Here is a 19504-nt window from a genome sequence, read left to right as displayed (position 1 = left end):
GTGATTTGAAACTTGGTTCATAGAAAAGCTTAGCCAAAACGATTAGTCATTTTTATCAACGGGAGTTTTTAGCAACTTTATGGGAGTAGCTACGAAGTCAGTGAGCTTTTTTGAATAAATGATCTGGTAACAAACAAAAGCCTGCAATAACTCGAGACATTACAAAGATTTGAGCAATAATTATTCACAGAGCACAGTTTGAATAGAAGTCTCAGCGGGATGCAGCTAATGAGAATGCTACGTGCCATGGTGAACCATACAACAAACAGTTTGAATATTGTTTCTTATTGCAAGAGAAAATTAAAATGCTTCATTACATTACCGTTCATGGAAAGCTCCAGAATTTGATGAAGAATTTTAAATCATTTGATCCTACAAGTTTATTGGAAATAAATAATACTGAATTGTGAAACCAATGAGGTAAAACAACTGTGGAACATGCAGAAATAAATGATGCTGTACTCTTTTTATGATTAAAACAATTATAATTACAGTTTTTTTGTGAACGCGAGCTATCAGTTCTTTAACAAGCTAACTTATGACATAGAGGAAAAAATCTACATAAAACATGAGACATTGAACATTAGAGAAAGATGTGACCAATGAGACTAATTTTAGTGGGGTATGGAGTCATTGTAGAAAGCTTGGCGTCAATCGGTAGAGCATGAGAGTTATTTTAATAATTATAAAATCTGGTCGTGGTTTTACTAGGATATAATCTCACTAAAGTCTTCAAAGGCCCAGACATGAGCTTTCACAATAATACTGATAATTTATAAAAAAATATATATATATATATATATATATATATATATATATATATATATATATAAAACTTATATCCTATAGTATTGAGGAATAAAATGAATAGTACACCATAAAAATTTGATACATAATTATATTAACAAGTATCTCAAGAATGAATCAGAGCTACATTATATTATCGCAAATTATATTATAAAAATTAATGATCATATGAACATTTGTATTATCAACTTAGAACTTAGTATTCTTTTGATTGGTGTATCTTTTGACATATGAATTGACTCGTTACTATCCAATAAAATATCTCTTATACCATCTTTAAACTTGCGCAAGTATTTTTACCAATTTCTTAATTTTTAAAACCCTTTCGACGAGCTAGCTTTGATTTCTTATTTTATTTCGAAGCACTGAGGGCGCCCTATCACTATTTCAAATATTATTCACTCACGTGCCGGATTCTCGATGAGCTGCTGATGGCGATCCAAACTCCTGGTGGTCCTGGATTATTTGTGGCCGAAGTCGTCTCTTCCAAGGGATTAAAAATATTTAAATGACTTTTGCTTTACAATAGCATCACAAAGTCTTATGAGAAAATTAGTAATTCGATTTAACTTTAAGTTATTAAAAGGTACTGTAAGATATTGCGCTCTACAATTTCTGGTGACATCTCATGGTAGTGGTTGGCAGGCAAGTGGGGAAGTTCTCCTTTCTAATTCACAATTTTCATTTCTGATTTCCAAATTTACATAAAATTTAAATAATCTGTTCCTCCGCCATTCAAGGCTCAGATAGTTCGTGCCGATCTATTAAATTATTACTTATGTTACATCTTTGATAATTTATCTGCCTTCGGGCCGTATCCAAAACATAAACTGTACAACAATAATTCATAAATTCTTAACATTTATAGAAATATATACAAATATATTTGAATCGGCTCACTATTACCGCCTATCAATTGCTACCATTTGATTGGTGCATGCAAATTATTATAGTATACATGCGCCTAGGAACCTCCTACTTCCTTAATACATTAAATTATTTTTGTCTGGGTTTTTTAATACGTTTTTTACATGCAGTGTAATTTTTTAAAGGTTATAGGTTGATTCTCATATTACAACAATTAGCCACGTGGATTTTTTGGTTCCTCAAGTTGCATACTATTTCGTTACAATAAGTTTCTGCCAAGGTGTTTGGCTAGATTCTACGTTATGCGACTCAGTCGATTATTAGGTCGCCGATCAATAGATATTTTACGCCTAACCTCAAATTTTCAATATTTTATATAATATTATATAGGTAGCAAAATTATTTTCATTTCTATTCGGCCGTTATAAATTTAGCCATGATGCCTGATATTATCTAATCTTTAAACATTATCATCTTTGGCGATATTAGCCTATTATTCCACTTAGACCTATAAATTTCTCCAAATAGGAATTTTTATTTATCCCTCCGAAAGTCAAAACGTTACACTGTTTATCTTCTCTCTCTATACTTATAAAAGGCTAAGCCCCCACAGACTGAAATCACACCACAGCCCAAACTACTGAGCCTAAAAACTTGAAATTTTGCAGGATTGTTTATGGTAGCCTGAAAACATCCACTAAGAAAGGATTTTCAGAAATTTGCCCCCCTAAGGGAGCTGGGCCCCCCCCCAAAATTTTGTACTTTTTAACCGCTCATTGCACAGCAAAGTCATGAGGAACTTTTTTGTTCAGCTACAAAAAAAAATTCGATCTATGCAGAAAAATTTTGATCAGGAGCACAGGGGGGTCCAGGAGAGGGCGTTTTTCGAAAATTTTGATGTAAAATCACACTACAGCTCAAACTAATTGGCCTACAGACTTGAAACTTTGCACAAATATTCTTCAAACATGCTAGACGCGCACTAAGAACGGATTTTGAGATATTTTGCCTCTAAGGGTTTCAAAGGATGAAAAAGGATCTTATTAAGTAAGGTTATGAACATGGTAAGGTGAGTGCCATATGGAAATGAGATTTTGAGAATTTATTTATTGACATGTGATATTCTAACATATGTTGTAATCATTGGAAATAACAAAATAATATGATAGAAATTCAAAAAAGAACATCTGTTTTATTATTGCTTTCTACCTGATTCCACTTAACCTCAATAATATTGTTCTGATATTGATAAATATATGTTTAATAATATTATTATTATTATTGATATAATAAAAGTATTGTTTTGATAATTAATTATTATCATTAATATAATAATAGTATTGTTTTGGTAATCAATAAATATTTTTATTTTTACAAACTCTGTATAATATAATGGTGAATGTGAATCAGCTGCATCAAAGAAATTATCTCAAAAACATATGTTTAGGAAAACCATAGTTTTGAGCTTCGTTTTCCTGATGCAATGCTTAAGCCCGCACGTGGCATGTATGATTAATTTTTCAGCTAGAACAGTTTTTTGAGACTGCTTAATAAACGTCTCCAGTTTTATCAATGCTGTATCGGCAATATGAAAACGCATGCCGTTATGTCAAGTAGTTTTCAAGTCTACAGGGAACAAACAAACATACAAACAAACACACAAACAGACATTCATTTTTTTATAAATAGATTTCCATTCGTCTCAAATAAGCCTCTCTAAATGAAGGTAGAATGATAAGGATTCAGTTCTGTTGTTTTAACATTTTTTCAGATCACTTTCAAAAATTTCATGTAGTACCTACTATTGTGTTTGAGACACTTCTGGTGCTATCATAGTTTCACCACCATTCTGTTCCACAGTCCTATCTCTTGCTGTCGTTAACTATATCTATAATAATTATATAAAGTAAAGAGCTGGCTTATGCACGTACGGGATAGGAAAATTATGTTTGACGCATCATCACGTCTGAACTACTGGACTAATTAACTTGAAATTTTGCTTATATATTCTTAATTAACCAAGGATGGTTATAGGCCTATTCTCAATTCTTCAAAATTTCATTACGTCAAGTTTTCATTTTGTCAAATTTTAAAATAGATCCTTGCGAAGCACGGGTTCTTGCTAGTATTTTTATATCTGGTTATTTATGTTCAACGGATCTCGAAAACGGTTCTAACAATTTTCACGAAATTTGGAACAAAGTGGGTTTATGATATAAAAATTCGTTTGCACTAGGTCTCATCCTTGAGAAACTCGCTGAACGACTTAAAAGGATAATTCATCGTTGGCTGAAACAGCAGAGACTTTCGTCGTCTGTGGATAGTAAAAAGTGAGGGAGTGATTCTGTGGAAAATCAAAATATCGCATCCCCGAAATTCATAAGCTAACGTAAAGCCAGCTGTAAAATATAAACACGTTCATTTTAGAGAATTGTGCTCTGTTTATCAATAGATAAAAATAACAATAGACAAAATTCACACGTGAGGCTGGTTAATACGTTTTTGAAGTGTTGATGCGTATGTAAACCTGTGTTTTGCCGAAATTGAAATGTGGAGTGTGAAGCATTGTTCAATATTTTATATCAACACGAGCCACTCAATATTCAAACCCGTTTCAGTAGCTTTGTAAGTGTGATACTTTGATACGCCTTGATTAAAGTTGATTGCATATCCATATTGTTTTGTAAATTTTGAAAGTGATAGCCATGTTATCAGAAATTCCCATTGTTGTCTTGTCACGTATGATTTGCTGGAAATTTGCGGTTAATTATTATTCTTCTCATTCAAACTGATTCAAATTTCAAGAATCTGATAAGAAACATAGGTTACAGTGTTGGTGAATTGTGATTCTACGAATATAATCGAGCGGAATAAGAATGAAATGATGTAACCAAATAATTATTACAATATACGTTTAACGGTTGAACCACAATTTAGCTGTTGGATTCTATTTTTAACTTTTTTGTGTTTTGAAACATACTTTTATTATAATAGGTAGAATTTTTCAAATGAAGTAAAGTATTATGAAATCAAATATAGCATTTTTCTTATAATTCTTATACGTAAAACTTAATTATTTTTAATAAATTATTAAACAATAAAGACATACTTGTGAAGGAGCAGAGAAAATTATTAGCTATTTTCAATGTACAGGAGTAATATTATCCGCCTACTCCAAAACTCAAACTTGGACATGAATTGCATGAACCATGGATTATAGTTATCTGAGTGTTGATAACTCGCTGGTGTTTTCTTACTGAAGACCAAGTAAGGTTTCTGTTGAGTAACTTTGTATTTGTATTCTGAACATAAATGGTAGTGGACATTGTTGGAGCATGCCAAGCATGCCGAATCACCACAACAGTCATGTTTACAGTTTACAGATCATTCCATGCGACTGCTTGTCGACTGTGGAAAGGCAGTTGCGAGGCCTGTGTGCTGTGGAACGGTGCAGTTGTGGTTTTGATGTTGATGACTAGCGAAGTTTGCCCTTAACATTCAATGATATTACACCAAAACTTACCAGCTTCACCTATTGTGTGTGTTGGTGTGTTGTGTGTTCACACGTTCGTTTGTTGAAAATAGTGACGAATTGGCCGGCAGCATCGCTTCACTCGCTCCATTTGTCCAACCCCTGTACCGGTGATGAAGTCAGCCTGTAGTCCAGCAGGATCGTTTTTCTTGCCATATCCGTCAATAGGGACATCGCTTGTTGAGTCATCTATTTGGCCTATATCTATAGTTTCTATGAGTGCCTGCCTGATTGAATGGTGATTCAATTTTTTACTTTCCTTGCCCTATTACCATAGGTAAGGAAAGTATTGCTTTCCGAAAAAAAATAAGGTACTCCAATTTCTGAATTTCTATACGTTTCAAGGTCCCACGAGTCCAAAAAAGTGGTTTTAGGGTATTGGTATGTATGTGTGGTGTGTGTGTGTGTGTGTGTGTGTATGAGTGTATGTGCGTCTGTGTACACGATATCTCATCTCCCAATTGACGGAATGACTTGAAATTTAAAACGTGAGGTCCTTACAATATAAGGATCCGACGCGAAGAATGGCGGCTAAAATGGCAAAAATGCTGTCAAAAACAGGTTTTTTCGCGATTTTCTCGAGAACGGCTCCGACGATTTTGATTAAAGTTATACCTAAAACAGTCATCGATAAGCTATATCAACTGCCACAAGTCCCATATCTGTAAAAATTCCAGGAGCTCCGCTCCATCCATGCAAAGTTTGATTTTAGATTCTCAATTATCAGGCTTCAGATACAATTTAAACAAAACATTCCGAGTGGAAAAGATTGAGCATGAGAATCTCTACAATTGATGTTCAGTAAAATTTTCACCTAAAATTAAAAATAAACTCGAGATTCGAGAAAATGTGATTGTGTGCAAACTGTTGGCAACTGTTGATTCTATTAAATGATTCACTATGAAGAGATAGCAGACCTCGTGTGTCTCCAGCGTTATTGCCCTGTCACCAGCTGGCTCAAATCTTTGAATAGTAGACTTGTGATGCGCGAGAACACTAGCGTCAGGTAATCAATTTTCATAACGGTATGGAAAGTTGTGTGAGTGCGCCACACCAGATTTTTCCACCTGCTTGGCACTCGGCGGTGTAAGATTTTCTATGTATTTTGGTGTTGGGTGAAATAATATCATTACTATTTTTTAACATGAGAAGAGCTAGAGAAAACTTATACAGTATAAAAATATTGTTTAATCTATGCTTTAGCCTATTATATATATATATATAATATATATATATATATATATATATATATATATATATATATATATATATATATAATTTCTAATGTAAAGAACATGAAGAAAACAGTATTTGAAATTATATAGTATAATTATGTCTAGTGGTTGCGCTCTTGTATTCCTCCTAGTCACTGATCGCCTGTACTGTTTGTAGGCAATAGGTGTTTACTACTGTACTTGCAAAATCTTGGTAAACGCCGAGAGTAACTACAAAGCGATGACCAAAGTATGTGCACCGTAATGTCCATAGTAACGGAATAACACTCCCAAATACGAAGAGTTTCAGATATTAGAATACCAGTAACTCCTTCAATTCATTATGCACAATACCTATGATATGTTAAAGTTGAATATATTTTTGTTCAATGTTACTACTCAGCCTATTGAACTAGAGAGAATAAACTCTAAAGGGAAATTTATAAAATCTGTCAACCAATATAGAGTTCTTCTTACTTTTAACTTACTATTGAATCCACTTATTATTAACGTTGGATAGTAAGTGACGATCGTTTCAACCTGGTGTTGGTCAACTTCAGGAACAGTTCGGAACAATCGTCACTGCTTGTTGCGAGTGCATTTCTCACTTCATAAGAGTATTTGAATTCAAGTTTGAAAAGAGTGGATATGCAACACAGTAATCAATAGTGAGCTATATGCCAATGGAACATCAATACCCTAGTGATAGAAATGTTGCGACGACTGGTGATGCGTCAAGAGGATGCTGCAGAAACGTGCTTACGTGAATTGAGTGAGAATAAAGTAGAGGAGACTTCCAAAAGTTTTTTCTCGCGGTACGTAGCAAGAATCTCAAAGATTTTCCTTCTGTGAGAGTTCGTTATTCCTGGTCCCGGCTGGGGAATGTTGGAATGAAATTTCTTGAAAGTTGAATAGGCTGAAGGATATTTCTGAATATTCAAAAGATTGTTCTATAGAGTCTTTGAATCTTAAAATATCCTTTGATAGAGTTATTCGCGAGATATTACATAACAGTGCACTTGTGAGGTTGTTCGACGTTATATTCTACTAATTAAAAATAATTGTTAGCAGGTAAATGGGAAGTTGTTTCAATTCCGTTCAGAACATTCAGTATACTCACAGCTCTGCAGATATCACGTAACTTATTGTTTACATCACAGCCCACTAACTTACGGCCAAATTTGTTCTTCAAACATTTTGGTGGTTTCTCAACTGAGAAAAAGCATTGAAAAACTTCTCCAAGCCACACTTTACATTGAATGATAATAATTTGTATAGTTTTGGAAAATATTCTTCTGTTACTATGTATAATCATTAGTAATCCATGAGAAATATCAGTCAGTATTTCACATGTGTTCGATTCGATGTTATTAATTGTTTTTCTAGTTTCTAGATTGAACTTGGTTGTGGAATAAATTTCCTTCGATGTTATTCTTTTTGAACTTTCTATTCATCCTTCTGTTATTGGAATAAAATGATGTCTAGAAACATGATTTAGCAACGTATTGGAATAACATAAAGTTTCTTTAAGAGAATATATCAGTAATCATTATTTTTTCACTGTTATGCATGAAGATCCTATGAACACTATGGAATAATGAATGAGCAAGTTGGAATGAATTATTTTAGGGATGTATAAAGGAAATGATAATAAAAGGAAAAAGACTGGAAACATAATACGAAACTGTACCTTTCATCCTGAACGTGCACCCACTTGAAAATTTATTGGGTATTATTGACTTGTTTGTTCCAAGCCAATCAATCCTGTGGTTGAAAAATTCCAATTACATTTGCACCATGTTATATTGCTTTTGCACAAAACCAGCTTACTCAATAACAATGGCTCTGTAATCGATTTTGACCTTGACCATGACCTGTGAATAATGCGGCTCAAACTCAACATATTATTAAGAGCTTAGTGATAAGTTAACTCCTCTTTACAGCACAGCGAGGCATTTCAAGGAAGTTAGAATGCATTAATGATAGGTGAGAAAGTATTAAGTTGAATACATCCATATTTACGTAACGAAACAAGTTTGGAGGATCCATAAGAGTTTGATATTGCATTGGATAAATTGAACACTTTTATCAAAGATGTTGCAGAATTCTTATTTAGCATGAATATGAAAACAGAATAGATATGTACATATCTTAATAAAACTATCAAAGTAGAAATAGCAACAGGCATATTGTGTTTTTATTATATCGAATAGCTTTAAAATAATGAGTCAATACAAGAATACTTGAATACTTGAATAGCTCCTCTTTGATAGAGCTTACTACTTATCTCATTGATTTTTTGATTATGCTCTTGCAAGTTGTATCCGTGTTTACATACCCTCAGAGCCAAGAATTCAGTGTAAGGTATACTATTCTACAATATTTAACTTATGAAAAGCAATTTAGTTGTAATCTTCGAAAACTTCCGAACTGCACTACAGTGTATGGGTTTAGTGTAAGCGATACGACAAATTTCTGGTTCGCTTGCTATGTAGTGAATGATGCTGAACGTACTTTTAGTCTGTACACCAATAATTGAATGGAACCGACTCCCCCTATCTAATTAAAAGGCGACAGATCTGAACCATTTCCATGCTACGATTAATTAAAAGAGGTTGCTACGAAATACGGGCACGGAATACGGGCTTACCGCAGATCAACCGAGGCCCGAGTCTCGTTCGTCGTTAGCAAGCTACCGTCAAACAATTATTCTCACCATCTCTACACTTGTCTGTTAGCATTTGCAATCATTCTAAATTCCAAGCCTGCTATCCGCTCATATTCAAGAATGCGCGATTTCATGTTTTATAGAAAAATATTCCTCGAATAATGTCTATTTTTCATCACATCTTTCGAAAAAACTGAATGTTGTGAACTAATAATGTGCGAAATCCTAATAGTCATTCTTCAAGGAGTCAATACTATATTATTCATATTATTATCTCTACAAAAAAATCAGAAGAGTCGGGAGAGAAAAACTAAGTTAATTTCTTACCATGGAATATAATAAATAGATCTTATTGCTTTAAACAATCTGTTGTAAGCAATCTTATCATTTATGAGTTTTCTCTGCATGTACTATTTCTCCAAAGTTTAGATAATGATGAAAAGTCCGAACTAGTTTTATGTTTTTCTAAGGTTTTCAATTTCACGGAATTCTCAGGGTAGAAATATTCATGCAAACAATATTTATGAATTTAGATGTTCGAATACTAAAATTATAATACCACCTAGTTTTTTCTAAAATAGAAAATATCCACTATAATAATATTGGAAACATTATTAATTTAATAGAGTCTACAAATTCATTCGCATAGTAAATCAAAGTAATTCTTGTTGTTGTTGTTGTTCTTGTTTCTGTTCTTGTTCTTGTTCTTGTTCTTGTTCTTCTTCTTCTTCTTCTTCTTCTTCTTCTTCTTCTTCTTCTCTTCTTCTTCTTCTTCTTCTTCTCTTCTTCTTCTTCTTCTTCTTCTTCTTCTTCTTGTTCTTCTTCTTGTGCCTTTCCGTTAAAGAATGTTGACAATCATTCTAGCAATTAAGAGCTCTGAAGAGTTCGGGGATGGACACTCCAAACCACGTTCTCAAATTCTCCAAGCAAGGTATAAGCCCCCGATTAACATCTCTGCTGCCAATAACTTTCCCTTGCAGTACACATTTCAGCAGCTTCTACTTCGTTCCATTCCTCATGACTGTGTCCTAAATACTGCAATTCTCGTTTTTTAATACAGTAGTGTACATTATCTCAGTCTTCTTATCGAGCTTGTGCAGAACTCTGTTGTTGGATACTCTGTCCATCTATGTTTTTTCAGGATTCTTATATAGTTCAACATATCAAATAATGCTTCCAATTTCTTTGCTGTTGCCTCAGTGAGGATCTAAGAATCTTATTCTCAATTCACAAGAATTAATTATGGAGAATATGTAGCATTGGAGGAATCAAAATTTTTCAAATGAAAGTTCACATCATGCATCTTAAAAATCTTTGCCATGTTTTGGAGCGCTGTTCTTTCCTTTTCAGTACGGGCTTTTATCTCCCAAGAATGACCCCAATGATCATTCAAAACTGTACGTTGTAAGTGTACGTTGGCACGCGCTCCACCACCTCACCGTCTATGTTAAAATGTGTATTCTCTCATAACTTATCATACACTTTGTATGTATTGACTTCCAGACCATATTTTCAACTGACATCGGCCACTTCATTCATCAGTAGTTTTTGAAGTCATTGCGAAGTTTCTGCAAAAATTACAGTGTCATCTGCAAATCTGAAGCTGTTGTACCGCTCTATGTTCAATAGTTAGCCAGCCTCTAAGTATTCCAAGGCCTGTTGAAAAATTGCCTCTGAGTATAAGTTGAATATCACATGGCTGCTTCAACGCCATCCAAAAGAATTTCTGTGCCTGTTTAATCATTTTCAAACTCTTCTTCATGCATTTGGTCTGAGAAGAGTTTTTCAACATAATCCTGCCAGGTTAATTTCATACACTCAATATCTACAATTATTCCTCCTTTGTCATTTTCTATTTTACCGACAGATCTCTTCTTATGATAATTATTGTTTGTAAACTCTTGAACTCTTTTGTACATGTTGCATGTGTCATACTTTGCTTGATCCTATCTTCTCTGATTTTCCTTCTTATTTGTCTATTAATAGATTTGTATCGCTCAGTGTCTCCATGTATTCGCCTCACACTTTTTTCTTCCATAAACTTTATAATCTCATCACACATCCAGCCATCTTATTCCGAAAACCCATTGATCCAAACGTTTCATTTCTTGTGAAACATATTGTATTTTGCCTGCTTGTGCCATTCTCCTTTCACTCCATGTCCCTATCACTGTTCGATTTTCGAGGAATTTATTTTCTCTTCTCCATTAAAAATACTTGCACCACTTGGAGATCCGTTTGTGGGGTACCCTTCAGAGATGAAATTTATTTTTGAAACTGTGTTTTTATTGAATTCTAAGACTGTTTAAAAGCCTTTAAAGCAGTGGTTGCCGATCATGCCTTCTGCATTCTCATGCCGTTGACCAAGAATGAACCTAGTTTTTCCGCCATTGACAATGTTTTTAACACCTTCAAGACAAGAGAGTGCCCTCTCTATGAAGCTCTTCCGCTCTATAAGGAATTTGGAACCCCTCAATGAGATGAAAAGCTCCTCAATTTGGGGCACCTCACAAACAAGTTAACATGATACTTCGATGGATTGAAGAATAGTTGGTTGAATGCAGGGGAAGAAACTAGCATCAGTCACACATGAATCAGAAGATTTGAATAATAACGTATTATGAGAGGAGAGATGGAGTAAAGCAATAGCGTTGGAAAACCTTTGCCTTTTAGATGTCATTGAAATTGAAACTTGTCATGAACAAATTCCAACAATTCGACTTTGGACCAATCGTTTCGCAGCTCCTGGGTGAATGGTTCAGTGAACACTTATTAAGTTTCTGAGTTCAGTTCGGTAGGTTGCCTTCCCATTGATGTGGACCACACACGCGTTGCTACAATTCAGTTTTCTTCTCACAACAAACCAAACATCATTCCTGCCAATTTCATCCAATTCACATATCTTCACATGCATGCAATTCTCCTTGTACTGGTTCACCTTGTGCAAATTCATCTGACAAGCGTAGTCGATTGTAAAATGCTCGCTCGACACTATGACATTCAAGTAATTTTTGCCTCTTTTTCTTTGAGTATCTAAAATGAATTAGCGTTCAATCGAAAGCAGCAACAATCAAAACGGTATCCAGGATAACAGATTATTTGATTTGATTTTTTCTACTCTTACTCGTGACTTGGAAGAGAGTTATAGTTAGAGTTATTGCAGCTGTATTTTTATCATTAAATCTAACTGCTCAAATTTGATTTCATGTTTGTGATTAAGACGTGACGGGACCCGAGTCTGTCAGATGATTAAATTAATATAATGAATAATCATCGTAGATCATAACACTAATGATATTATTATAGTAACAGGAGGAGCTTATGCAATTTTCAGTTCTGGTCTACAAAATGCCAAACATATTGCAACAATATCACGTTACCTTGACACCCAAGAGCTGATTCCTGGTGCTCATATAGGATGCACTACAGGCTTATTGGCGAATATTATGATACACTACATTATGGAACACCGTCATAATGCACCATGCTTGTTATTAGGGATCCCCTTGGTTCCCTGGCAGTATAATGTAACAGGTACGATAGTGATGATAGTGCAATGTAGTTTGCTACAATCTCCTAGATAGTTTGAATATCTATCAAATTGACATGGAGCCATATATTCCACCAATATCCCAGCAGGTTCTGTTATTGGAGATTCAGTTATTGATTTGCAATCAAGCTATTTGATTTGGAAACTAATGCTGACAAATCTAATTGTGAAATATAAGTTTCTGAAAGTGCTTAGCAGCTTACCATACTTGGCCAACTGAACGGGTATCATATGAATGGTAGTGGTATGGACTATACGGAAAACTTAACTAACTATATGCTGAATTTGGGATTGTTTTCTGGAAATGCGGTACTAGGCGTACAACGGTATCGATTCATTTGTTCATGGGGATTAAGAATAATTCATGAATCTTCCACAAGTATTCACATCATTAATAGGATAGCGTTAGTGCATGAGTACATGCTTTATTATTCTACGCGATAACTATTCAGATTATTCATTTAATTTTTAAAAGATTCAAATACTACTCATCTACCAAATACTGCTTTCAAATTCACATGATTAGTTCCAACTTCACATATTATGTTAGTATAAGTGAGCATTTCGGAGATTTTGAGAGAAATCATCAGAATCTAGGAATTAAGCATCTCCCAGGAAATATTATTTTCATTTCCCAGGTATGGGAAATATTATTTCCCATTTCTACGAACTTTATTACGCAGACATCTCACAGAGCAAGTAATTCATATTAATTATTACAATACCATACTCTCCTTTGCTAAGGACATATATATCATGATTTGCAATATCAATCTGAATCCAGCATTTTCAAACCCTATGAATAGTATACTACATTGTATTGGATGGATCAACGATTGGATTTTTCCTCTATGGTGATATGAAGTCGATCACAGAAGATAGCAAGTAGAGCTCAAAAATATTAAAATTGTAACTAATATTGTTCCAATTGAGAAACATTAAATAGGTTTTGACTGACAATAGGTATTGCTCTTCTTTCATATCTACTCCGAGAAACCAATATTGGAATGACGTTTTTGGGGGTGATGTTTCTATGGGGTTTGTAATTTTCTTAAATAAACTTTTCTCATGTATGGAATCAGCTCAGAATATTTCAAAAACAGAATTCAAAACGGAACTGAAGCCTTGGATAAACGACATTCTCTTAAACCAAATCGAAAGAAAAAACTCTCTTTATGAAAAATGTTTGAGACATCCTGGAAATCTAGAAATTAAATTAGAATATAATGTTTTTCAAAATGTTTTACAGTCTCAGATTGAACAAACAAGAAGCTCATACTACAGAAGATTGTATGGGAGCAAAAAAATGAATGCAGAAGAACAATGGCAGACAGTAAATCATGTAATTGGAAATGAGAAAAATCAAAACCAGAATATTCCATTGAAAGACCAAAATGGAACAATTGTTGACGATCCAGCATTAACCTCTAACATATTTTTTTTTTTTTTGTACAATAGCTGGGGGTCTTAGAGATGAGATAATGTTAGATATTTCTTCTCAACCCCAGAATAATAACACAAACTCCAAAATGTTCATGAAAACTTTAAAAAACGATAGCATTTTTTCCACCCAACATCAATCCATGAGATTAGAAATATACTAAATTCACTCAGCAATCGAAAAGCTCCTGGATTCGACCATGTAACCCCTGTTATTTTTAAACATGTTTTACCTGATATTGAAGATATTTTAGTATACCCATTCAACTTGAGTCTCAGTTATGGTTTGTTTTCCGAGATATTGAAAAAAAACTATAATTAAACCTTTGTACAAGAAGTCAGACAAGAATGATCCCACAAATTATCGCCCAATCGCCCTCTTGTCTCTGTTTTCAAAAATTCTTAGAGAAGGTTGTCAAGGCCCGCTTAGTTCTGTTTTTGTCAAACGCAATTTTTTTAGCAATATCCAGTATTGTCTCAGAGAGGGATTGAATACTGAAAAAGCTTTGCTCGACTTCATGACTAAAGTATATGTGACACTCAATGATGGAGACATGTGTACTGAAATATTCGTCGACATCATGAAAGCTTATGATAATGTCGATCATTCTCTTCTTTTATCAAGAATGGCGGGTGCGGGAGTTAGGGGTGTTGCACTCATCTGGTTTCGTTCATACTTGTAAGGAAGAATACAACAGACTAAAGTAAATCAAAGTCTCAGTAATGTAGGATCAGTCGAATTCGCTATTCCTCAAGGATCTGTCCTATTGGGGCCATTGTTTCTCATCTACGTAAACGAACTACGCAATGGGTCATTCAAGGAGAAACTTACTGCCTTTGCAGATGACACCGCTCTTTTCTATCGGGACAAAACATTAGAAAAATTACACATCGACAGGCAGCATGATTTAATAGGGCTGAGATGGTGGTTTACAAGCAATTTTATGATAATGAGTCCCTAAACAAAATTCATGATATTAAGTATTTCAAGAGATATCAGTTTTCCAACGCCATTGGGGTATCATAGTCTATCTTGTACCATAAAGGAAGTAGATATTACTTATTTAATCTGTGGTTGTACCGAAACCACTATCTGTGACTGCCCCCAACTTGAACAAGTCGAAGAAATCAAATACTTGGGGCTAGTACTAGATAATAAAGTCACATGGAAAAAGCATCTAAACTATTTGAAACAGAAACTCATGAAATACATAAGAGTATTTTATCTCAGTGAGTAACTCCATTCTATTAAAGTATGTATACTATGATTTGATGAATTCTGAACTCGCTGTGGGGAGGAGCATACACTGTAACCCTGAGGCCGATAGTTGTTTTACGGAAATTATTCATTCGCATTATCTCATTCAAGGCAAGGTTGGAACACACAGCACCTCTCTTTAGAAAACTAGCTATACTTCCATTGAAAATTTATGTGTCTACAAAGTACTCAGGAACTTCTTTGATAGAAGCGTTAATGGCAATAAGTATTTTAATTTGAAAAACAATAATCTGAGAAATAAATACGAAGCTTGTATACCTAAAACAAATGGGTCACTTCATGATTTCTTTTCCTATTTAGCTCCAAATTTCTACAACCGAAGAAATTTCGGTGCACTTGGAGATAAGGCAGTGCAAGATACGATCAAGGTTTTTTACTTTCCTTGCCCTATTACCATAGGTAAGGAAAGAATGGCTTTCCAAAAAAAATAAAGGTACCCTAACTTCAAGTTTTCTATACGTTTCAAGGTTCCCTGAGTCCAAAAACATGATTTTTGGGTATTGGTCTGTGTGTGTGTATGTGTGTGTGTGTGTATGTCTGTGAAAACGATAACTCCATTCCTAATTAACCGATTGACTTGAAATTTTAAACTTAAGGTCCTTATACCATGAGGACCCGACAATAAGAAATTCAATAAAATTCAAATCAAGATGGCGGAAAAAATGGCGGATAATTACTAAAAAACCATGTTTTTTACGTTTTTCTCGAAAATGACTCTAACGATTTTCTTCAAATTTATACCATGGATAGCTATTTATAAGCCCTATCAACTGGCATTAGTCTCATTTCAGGGAAAATTTCAGGAGCTCCGTAATATTCTTGAGAAAAATAGCGGATAATGACTAAAAAGCCATGTTTTTCACGGTTTTCTCGAAAACGGCTCTAACGATTTCCTTCAAATTTATACCATGGATAGCTATTCATAAGCCCTATCAACTGACATGAGTCTCATTACTGGGAAAATTGCAGGAGCTCCGTAATATTCTTGAGAAAAATGACAGTTACTAAAAAAACATGTTTTCCACGTTTTTCTCGAAAACGGCTCTAACGATTTTCTTCAAATTCATACCATGGATAGCTATTTATAAGCCCTATCAACACTGGCATTAGTCTCATTTCAGGGAAAATTTCAGGAGCTCCGTAATATTCTTGAGAAAAATGGCGGATAATGACTAAAAAGCCATGTTTTTCACGGTTTTCTCGAAAACGGCTCTAACGATTTCCTTCAAATTTATACCATGGATAGCTATTTATAAGCCCTATCAACTGACATGAGTCTCATTTTTGAGAAAATTGCAGGAGCTCCGTAATATTCTTGAGAAAAATGACAGTTACTGAAAAACCATGTTTTTCACTATTTTCTCAGAAACGGCTCTAACGATTTTTTTCAAATCTTTACCTTGTATAGTTATTTATTAGCTCTATCAACTGACATGAGTCTTTTTCCTGGGGTACTAATGGGGGGTCCACCCAATCCTTGAAAAATGGACTTTGTAACCTCCTTCTCATGCATGAGATAGGTAGGTACACGGTTTTTACTTTCCTTGCCCTATTACCATAGGTAAGGAAAGTATTGCTTTCCAAAAAAAATTAAGGTACCCTGATTTCAAGTTTTCTATACGTTTCAAGACCCCCTGAGTCCAAAAACATGATTTTTGGGTGTTGGTCTGTGTGTGTGTATGTGTGTGTGTGTGTGTGTGTGTGTGTGTGTGTGTGTGTGTGTGTATGTGTGTGTGTGTGTATGTGTGTATGTCTGTGAACACGATAACTCCATTCCTAATCAACCGATTGACTTGAAATTTTAAACTTAAGGTCCTTATACCATGAGGATCCGACAATAAGAAATCCAATAAAATTCAATTCAAGATGGCGGAAAAAATGGCGGATAATTACTAAAAAACCATGTTTTTCACGGTTTTCTCGAAAACGGCTCTAACGATTTTCTTCAAATTTATACCCTGGATAGCTATTTATAAGCCCTATCAACTAGCATGAGTCTCATTTCTGGGATAATTTCAGGAGCTCTGTAATATTCTTGAGAAAAATTGCGGATAATGACGAAAAAACCATGTTTTCACGGTTTTCTCAAAAACGGCTCTAACGATTTTCTTCAAATTCATATCATAGATAGCTATCTATAAGCCCTATCAACTGGCATGAGTCTCATTTCCGGGAAAATTTCAGGAGCTCCGTAATATTCTTGAGAAAAATGGCGGATAATGACTAAAAACCATGTTTTTCAGGATTTCTCAAAAACGGCTCTAACGATTTTTTTCAAATTCATACCCTGTATAGTTATTTATCAGATCTATCAACTGGCATGAGTCTTTTTCCTGGGAAACTAATGGGGGGTCCACCCTATCCTTGAGAAATGGACTTTGTAACCTCCATCTCGTGCATGAGGTAGGTAGGTAGGTAGAGCAGTTTATAAAAAGTACACAGTCATAGTCAAGATAATTCATCTGTAGAACAGCTGTTTTGACGACTTTAAAAAAAAATCATCTAATTTCACAATTTACACGAAGGAAAAAGTACTCTGAAAACAATAATTATATATACACATATACAGTAGTCAGATCGTAGTTGCAAATAATATGTTGCCGCCAATAATTGTCATGATGTGACCCTATTTTATTCCCCCCCCCCTAAATTATTGTGACCCCTAAATTATTCTCGTTTAAGAATGAGGCTTACAGTTCAATGAGCAAGGAAAGTTGTGTGAGTGTACCACACCAGATTTTTAAAGATGTCAAGACATGTGTAATGGAATGTGAGAATATAGATACCTCTCTTAGAATTCTCATTTAGCCTTATAAACTTGTATATCATAATATTGTGAAATATACTTAGAAGCTAAAATTGATTAATTATCGATACTGTTATGTAATATGTGTCACTTTATATGCGACTGTCGGCCTCAGTAACTACATTTTTGCGCTAGTTTTGTGATCAATCTTTATATCACCATCTCAAACAGGTCTAGTACCTCGAGATGCAAATACTCAATTGGCATTGCATTTTATTTTGTAATAGTAGTATTTTCCTATGTTGTAAAATTTGTATTGCTTTTATTTTGTATTTCTAAGATGTTGTAATTTTATATTCCTGCCAATAGAACATTTCATTGTATCCAACATCCTTAACGGAAAGAAATCATAGCTATTGTCTGCAACACAATTGTGGAAAATTGAGCTACCCTTGATTGTGCTACCTCAAGCTTAAGACTGTTTGAGAACGTTGAATTGTAGAGTAAAACCGGAAACTTATATTGGAAACTATTCTTCAAATCATACAAAGATATAATAGAAATACGGTGAACATACATTTCAAAAATATTTAATGCTGGATAAGATCTGTATTCAGGTGATCAGCCTCTATTCAACATAATCGAAAAACTTTTCAAGTAACCTTTATAAATTACTGATGTTGGTTGCATCAATCTGGATCGACTGGAATAAACTAATCATACCTGCTCATCAGGATTGCTCTAATCTGGGATTAAAATCGATCTCGCTTGATGCTACCAGCTATAAAAATATTAATATCATTAATTTGAATACACCCCCGGTATACGGCTAGACTGAAAATAGTCTACAAAAGTAGATATACTGAACACCGAAAATTTGACTACAGGAAAATGCATGTCCACCCCAATATCCAGTAGTATCCTTTATGTCTATGTTGTAACTCATTCAATTAAATTCCCAGTAAAACACAGTGGTAGGTTTAAAATTGAAGCTTGTTGAAATTTTAGTCCCTGGATCTTTCTAGGATGAGGAATTATACTGCAACATGATCTATCAAATTCCAAGTGGATGAAATTCATCTGTTCATCCTACTCTTGTGCGATAAGTTCAATTTCAAATTCCTTAACAATTCAAGTTTGATGATAATTACATAATCAATACGTATATATTCAGAAATAAATATTTATTAGGAATAATTAATGGAAAATTCTAATACGAAATGTTCATAACTCACCTGAAGTGAACAGCAAGGGTGAGAGATATCCGAAAGTGAAGAATGAGTTTGTTGTTGAGGGAGGAAACACGTCACAAAAGCGAGCGGACCAAGTCGACACGAGTGGAGAAGATTGGCAAACTACCCTGTGATGCAACTGCTATCGCGGGCGGACGCACCGACACTG

The 19504-nt window shown here is 34.4% G+C and overlaps 1 protein-coding gene across 4 annotated transcripts in view; it reads right to left on the bottom strand.

Moving 5' to 3' along the window:
- The window catches only part of LOC111061045 (PDF receptor), a 270887-nt gene extending 251383 nt beyond the window's left edge, over positions 1 to 19504 (bottom strand). For 2 of the 4 annotated variants that reach the window (XM_039424282.1, XM_039424285.1), the window contains exon 1: positions 19339 to 19504. The gene's annotated coding sequence lies outside the window, so the exon portion shown is untranslated. Of the gene's footprint in view, positions 1 to 6897; positions 7003 to 19338 lie in introns of those variants that run through there. The other 2 variants (XM_039424283.1, XM_039424284.1) reach the window with 2 other exon arrangements.

The sequence above is a fragment of the Nilaparvata lugens genome, chromosome 3, assembly GCF_014356525.2.
Source record: "Nilaparvata lugens isolate BPH chromosome 3, ASM1435652v1, whole genome shotgun sequence".
NCBI classification, from domain to species: domain Eukaryota; kingdom Metazoa; phylum Arthropoda; class Insecta; order Hemiptera; family Delphacidae; genus Nilaparvata; species Nilaparvata lugens.
Note: the sequence above shows the minus strand (reverse complement) of the source record. Positions and strands in the feature narration are given on the sequence as shown.